The following is a 6,688-nucleotide window of genomic DNA, read 5'->3' as shown; positions in this document are numbered from 1 at the left end:
TTTTCTATATATTTTTAGTTGTCCGATTAATTTCTTTCTATTTTTTAGTAGAGAGGGGGTCTCGCTCTTGCTCAGGCTGGTTTCGAACTCCTGAGCTCAATCTGCCCGCCTCGGCCTCCCAGAGTGCTAGGATTACAGGCGTGAGCCACCGCGCCCGGCCCTCTAACACTGTTTTTGACATTTATGTAAATGAAATCATATATTAAGTAAAGCTTAGTGTCTGGCTTTTTCACTCAATATTGTGTGACTTATCCACATTGTGGCATATAGCTAGAGTTTGTTCACTTTAATTGCTGCATAGTATTTTGTTGTACTAATTAATATGACAAGTTATTTATTCGACATTAGGTTGTTTTGAATTTTTGGCCATTATAAATAATGCTGGGATAAACATTCATGTACTGGAGGATAAGAAAAACAGAGAAAGTTCAACCAATGAAAACTGACTAGGAATGGGAGTAATGTGGAGGGGACTAGGAGAGGCCTTAAAAAATAATTTTATATATGATATAGTAATACTGCACACCTAACAGTGATTCATCTAGAATAGAGCTGAGAAGCTAGGAAATAAGAGGTATTTAAGTACCCAAACAAGGTATTGGAACTTTATCCACAGGAGAATTTCTTCCTCAGTTTACTCTTATTTTATAAAAACTAAAAACGTTTGTTCTCTGGTAGCCTGGTCCTCAGCAAATTATATATTGCCTATTAGAAGAGAATGTTCTCAGAGGCAAGCATCTGAAGGTCAGAATAAGTGTTAATTAACAGCTAGGGACAGGACAACATGTACTTGATAAAAAAAAAAAAACAGAGAAATGCAAAACACATGGCAATTTGAAATAATTCTTTGAAGGGACAAGCTATTCAATAATTTCCCATAGGCATCAAAGAGTAACATAATAATGTCCAAGTTCTAAAGCAACAATTAAACATGTATTCTATCATGTTTAAAGTAGCCAGGGATGTTGGGCATTTGAGAAAGATTTCTGTGCAAAATGGTTAAAACAAAAACAGCAGTAAGTCAAAACATTTCAGTGCATAAAAAAGTAGCACTGTGATGATGTTAGGAAAACAGTGTCTAGTGTACTATCAAATGTTCCTAAGACTGGCTGAAAGTGCTGAGTACAGAGTAGGTGCTCACTCCTAGTTATTAATAACTGACTGCTTGCAGGCAATGAAACAATGGAGGGAATCTATGAAAACCCACAGCTACCATTATGCTCAATGGTAAAGGACTGGGTGCCTTCCCTCTAAGATGAGGAGCAAGACAAGGATGTCTGTTCTCACCACTTCTATTCAACATTGTACTTGAAGTTCTAGCCTGAGCAATTAGGCAAGAAAAACAAACAAAAGGCACACAGATTGGAAAGGAATAAATAAAAGCTCCTCTATTCTCAGATGGCATGGTCTTGCATATAGAAAACTCTAAGGAATACACTAAAAAACTATTAGAATTAATGAATGATTCAGGTCATCCTAGAATTCTGCCTATATTGGGGTTCAATAAGTATTTATAATATAAAAAAAGAATTAGTAAATGAAATCAGCAAGGTTTCAGGGTACAAGATCAATCTAAGAAAATTAATTGTATTTCTATATACTTGCAATGAACTACTTAAGAAAGTAATTCCATTCGCAATAGCATGAAATGAATGAAATGGCTGGGCGCAGTGGATCACACCCATAATCGGCGCTAATAGGTGCCAGCAAAATAAAAACTTGCAATTAAGCCAGGTGCTGTGGCTCGTGCCTATAATCCCAGCTACTCAGGAGGCTGAGGCAGAATTACTTGAGGCCAGGAGTTCAAGACCAGCTTGGGTGATAGAGGGAGACCCTGTCTCAAAAACAAAAAAACAAAACTTGTAATTAAATATATACTTTAATGTACTCCTATAATTAAAATTTGTTATAAACTTGCAAAACTGACTAATCCACAGTTTGTTAATTCTTTCTTTTCTGTTCACCATCTGGTGGAAGTGCCAATAGGCAGAAAAATTATTAAAAGTCAGAGCATGAGCCAGGCACACTGGCCCTTATCTGTAATCATAGCACTTTGAGAGGCCAAGGCAGGAGGATCACTTGAGGCTAGGAGTTTGAGACCAGCCTGAGCAACATAATGAGACCCCATCTCTACAAAAAAATAATTTAAAAAAATTAGCTGAGCACAGTGGCACACACCTATAGTCCCAGCTTCTTGGGAGGCTGAGGCTGGAGGATCGCTGGAGCCTAGAAGCTTGTGGTTGCAGTGAGCTATGATGATCCTACTGTACTCCAGCCTGGGCAACAGAGCGAGACTCTGCCCCCCCTCAAAAAAAAGAACAGGAGGAACAATAGGTAAAAATCATTTTGACAATCTATGAATTTAAAAATCAAATCATCACTAAACCGGTGGTGTTGATATAAACAGGTAAGTCTTTCCACATCGTATGAAATAAACATAACTAGAGTTCTCATTGATCTGTAGTGCAGGAATGTTTGAAATATTTATCAATTCATTTCACAAACATTTATTGAGCACATTTGTGCCAGGCACATGCTAATAATAATCTTTATATATTGTTTTGTAGTTTATAAAACAATCTGGCATCTACTGTCTTGTTTGGTACTCGCTTCAGACCTCTGAGATGGATTGGGCAGATGATGTCTCCATTTTACAGGTTCAAAATGGTTAAATGACTCAAACTCCTGGCTCAAGCCATCCTCCTGCCTAAGCCTCCCGTGTGGCTGGGACTACAAGCATGCACAATGCCTGGCAACAGCAAGACCTCATCTCTACAAAAAATAAAAAAATTAGGCATGATCATCCCACAGGTCCCACCTCCTAATACCATCATGTTGGTGATTAAACTTCAACATATGAATTTTGGGGGGACATAAGCATTCAGATCATAGCAAAGAGTTTTATAGTTTTAGCTCTTAAATCTAGATTTTTGATATATTCATTAGGTCTTTGATAGATTTTTACTTAATTTTTTTGCATATGGTGTGAGATAAGGTTCCAACTTCATTTTTTGCATGTTGTCTCAGCACCATTTGTTGAAAAGACTGTTCTTCCCCATTGAATGGTCTTGGCAACCTTGTTGAAAATTACTTAACCATAGACATGGATTTATTTCTGGATTCTCAGTTCTATTCTGTTGGCCTGTATGTCTGTCTTTATGCCAATACCAGACTGAAAGACTGACTTGATTATCGTTGCTTTGTGGTAAGTTTTGAAAACAAGACATGAGTCCTCCAACTTTATTCTTTGTCAGGATTGTTTTGGTTATTCTGAGTCTCTTGCAATTCTATTTGTTTTGTTTCTAGAAATATGGTCTCACTCTGTCACCCAGGCTGGAGTGCAGTGACCTGATCATAGCTCATAGCTCATTGTAACCTTGAATTCCTGGCCTCAAGCCTCCCGAGTAGCTGGGACTACAGGCATGCGCCACCATGCCCGGCTAATTTTTTCTATATATTTTTAGTTGTCCAATTAATTTCTTTCCATTTTTAGCAGAGACGGGGTCTAACTCTTGCTCAGGCTGGTCTCAAACTCCTGAGCTCAAACAATCCGCCTGCCTCGGCCTCACAGAGTGCTAGGATTACAGGCGTGAGCCACCGCGCCCGGTCCGGCCTATAATTTTTAATATACCAACAAATGCAAAATATTCAGATAAAAACTCAACTAGTTTCACCACATGATACTGGGAAAACTAGATATTCACATGCAAAAGGATGAAGTTAGACCCTTACCTAGCACCATATATAAAAATTAACTCAAAATGGAATCAAAGACCTTTAGGCCTAAAACTATAAAACTTTTAGGAAAAAATATAGGGCAAAAGCTACACAACACTGGATTTGGCAATGATTTCTTGAATATGACACCAAGGCACAGGCAACAACAACAACAAAAAATAGACAAATCGGACTTCATGAAAATTTAAAAACTTTGTGCATAAAAGGACACCATCCTACAGATGATACCGCCGCATTGTAGCCCAGGTGACAGAGTGAGACTCTGTCTTGGAAAAAAAAAAAAAAAGACACTATCATCAGAGTAAAAAGTCTACCCGCAAAATGGGAGGAAATATTTGCAAATCATGTACCTGATAAGAGATTAATATCTAGAATATACAAAGAATTGCTAAAACTCAGGAACAAAAAACCAAACAACCCAATTCAAAAACAGGCAAATAACTTGAATAAACATTTCTCTGAAGAAGATATACAAATGGCCAGTAAGTACATGAAAAGATGCTCAATATCACTAATCATTAGGGAAATGCAAATCAAAACTACAATGAGATACTACCTCATACCCACAAGGATGGCTACTATTGAAAAAACAGAAAATAACAAGTGTTGGCAAGGATGCAGAGAAATTGGAACCCCTGTGCACTATTGGTGGAAATGTAAAATGGTGCAGCTACTGGTGGAAAATAGTATGGTGATTCCTCAAAAAGTTAAAAATAGAATTACCATATGATTCAACAATTCTACTTCTGGGTATGTACCTAAAAGAATTGAAAGCAGGGTCTCAAAGATATTTTTGTACACCCATGTTCATAGCAGCATTATTCACAACAGCTAAAACATGGCCCAAATGTCCATCAATGGATGAATGAACGTATAAGGAAAATATGGTATATAATACAAAGGAATATTTACTATTCAACTTTACAAAAAAAGGAAATCCTGACATACATTGCAACACGGACAAGCCTTGAGAATATTATCCTAAGTGAAATAAGCCAGTCACGAAAGGACAAATACTGTATAAATCCACTTACATGAAGTACTTAGTACAGTCAAGATCATAGAGACACACTATGGTAGTTGTCAGGGGCTGGGGGAAGGAGGAAATGGGGTGTTAGTGTTTAATGAGTATTCATTTATTTATTTTTTGAGACAGAGTCTTGTTCTGTTGCCCAGGCTAGAGTGCAGTGGGGTCATCGTAGCTCACTGCAACCTCAAATTCCTGGGCTTAAGTGATCCTCTTGCCTCAACCTCCTGAGAAGCTAGGACTACAGGCATGCGCCACCATGCCTGGCTATTTTTAAAAATTTTTCCAGAGAAGAAATTTTTCTTGCTATGTTGCTCAGGCTGGTCTCGAACTCCTGGCCTCAAGCAATCCTCCCACCTTGGCCTCCCAAAGTGCTAGGATTACAGGCATGAGCCAAGCAACCCGGCTATAATTTGCAATTTCTTACAATAGGAATTTACAATTTAATAAGGTCCTCCATATGACAGCCATGTAGGGAACCACCTACTTGGCTGGCCATTTACTCTGCCAACAGGTCCTACAGAAACTAAAGCAAAGCAAGAATGAGGTACACATGAAACAATTATATAAATAATACCATTAGGGTAGATAATTTTGGTGATTCCAATTAAGCAAAGAAATAACGATTCTTTAAAGGTTAAAAAAGCCAACTGACTAGCAAAATAAAGTATACTTCAAAAAAGTGTGAACTAATTAATCTGAGGAAAAGAAATTTAAAAAACTGATAATCAACCAAGAAAATACCAGAGGTACAAGAATTCTAAAAACATGTAAATTTTTAATTAACAAATAGATCAGTCTGAGTGAAGAAAGGTCAGTACTGTCTTTAGGCAGAAATACTCATGCAACAACTGGGGACCTACTCTGATCAAGACACTCTGCTGCTTGATGAAGACTCATTTCCTGCCCTAAAAACACTTGGTGTCTAGGGAAAGACAGATACAGACAGACTGCTGTACTCCAAAAATGCAATGTAGTAGGTACAATGATGGACATATGCACAAAATATTATGGGAATACAAACAAAGGCCTTTGGGGTGAGTGGGAGCAAAGCTCCAGAAAGGCTTCAGAAACAGCAGAAGCCTGATCTGAGCAGCAATTCACTAAGAGTAGTAGGAAGAGATTCCTGACAGACCAGAAAGCATAAACAAAGGCACGGAGGCAAGAAATAGCATGCATTCAAGGACACAGAGGCCAAAGTAATCCCTGGAGCCTGTGGCATCATGTTAGGGTACAGACAGTTCATTATAGAAAGAATTACATGTCTTCGATCATATGCCCTCCCTAGGTTATAAAAGGGAGCCACACATTGGCTTAGATGGCTTACTTTTAAGGACATCTGAAGGATGTAGTATGGCAGTGTAAAAGGTTTTGAAGTCAGCCTTAATTTCAAATCCTGACCCCTGCTCATGAAGTGTGTGACTCTTAAGTCTCAGCTACCTCCTCTGTTATGGGAATGAACCTTACACACGTGGAGTTGTTACAAGGATATCAAGATGTATGTAAATCAGTTGTGACTGGCATTCAGTAGGCATTCAACACATGAAAGCTCCATTACCAATTCTCATGTTCTATAATTAGTTCCAAACTGAGTTCTTCCCTTTCAATGTCATTACAAATTGGACTTCACTTGCAGGGTCCCACAGTTTACTGCCCAGTATATACCTGTCACACATTTTTTTAAACATCTCTTCTTTTGAGTGCCATGCTACTGTCCCTCCTTTTCCCTGACACTCACATCATCTCCTTATTTCTCTGTCACTCTCTATCTTTAAATAGTAATTTTATTTCTTTTCTTTTCCCACTCTGTCCCTAGAAAACCTTTTCCTTGCCCATTAAGTCCTACTGAACATACTTTTCAGGGGGTACCATTTGCCCCACAAAGATTAGCATTAACCCAAGGCTCTTTCATTTATACAGTGA

The sequence above is a fragment of the Propithecus coquereli genome, unplaced genomic scaffold (assembly GCF_000956105.1).
Source record: "Propithecus coquereli isolate 6110/MARCELLA unplaced genomic scaffold, Pcoq_1.0 Scaffold126, whole genome shotgun sequence".
NCBI classification, from domain to species: Eukaryota; Metazoa; Chordata; class Mammalia; order Primates; family Indriidae; genus Propithecus; species Propithecus coquereli.
The sequence above is the reverse complement of the archived record's forward strand: the minus strand, read 5'-3'. Positions refer to the sequence as shown.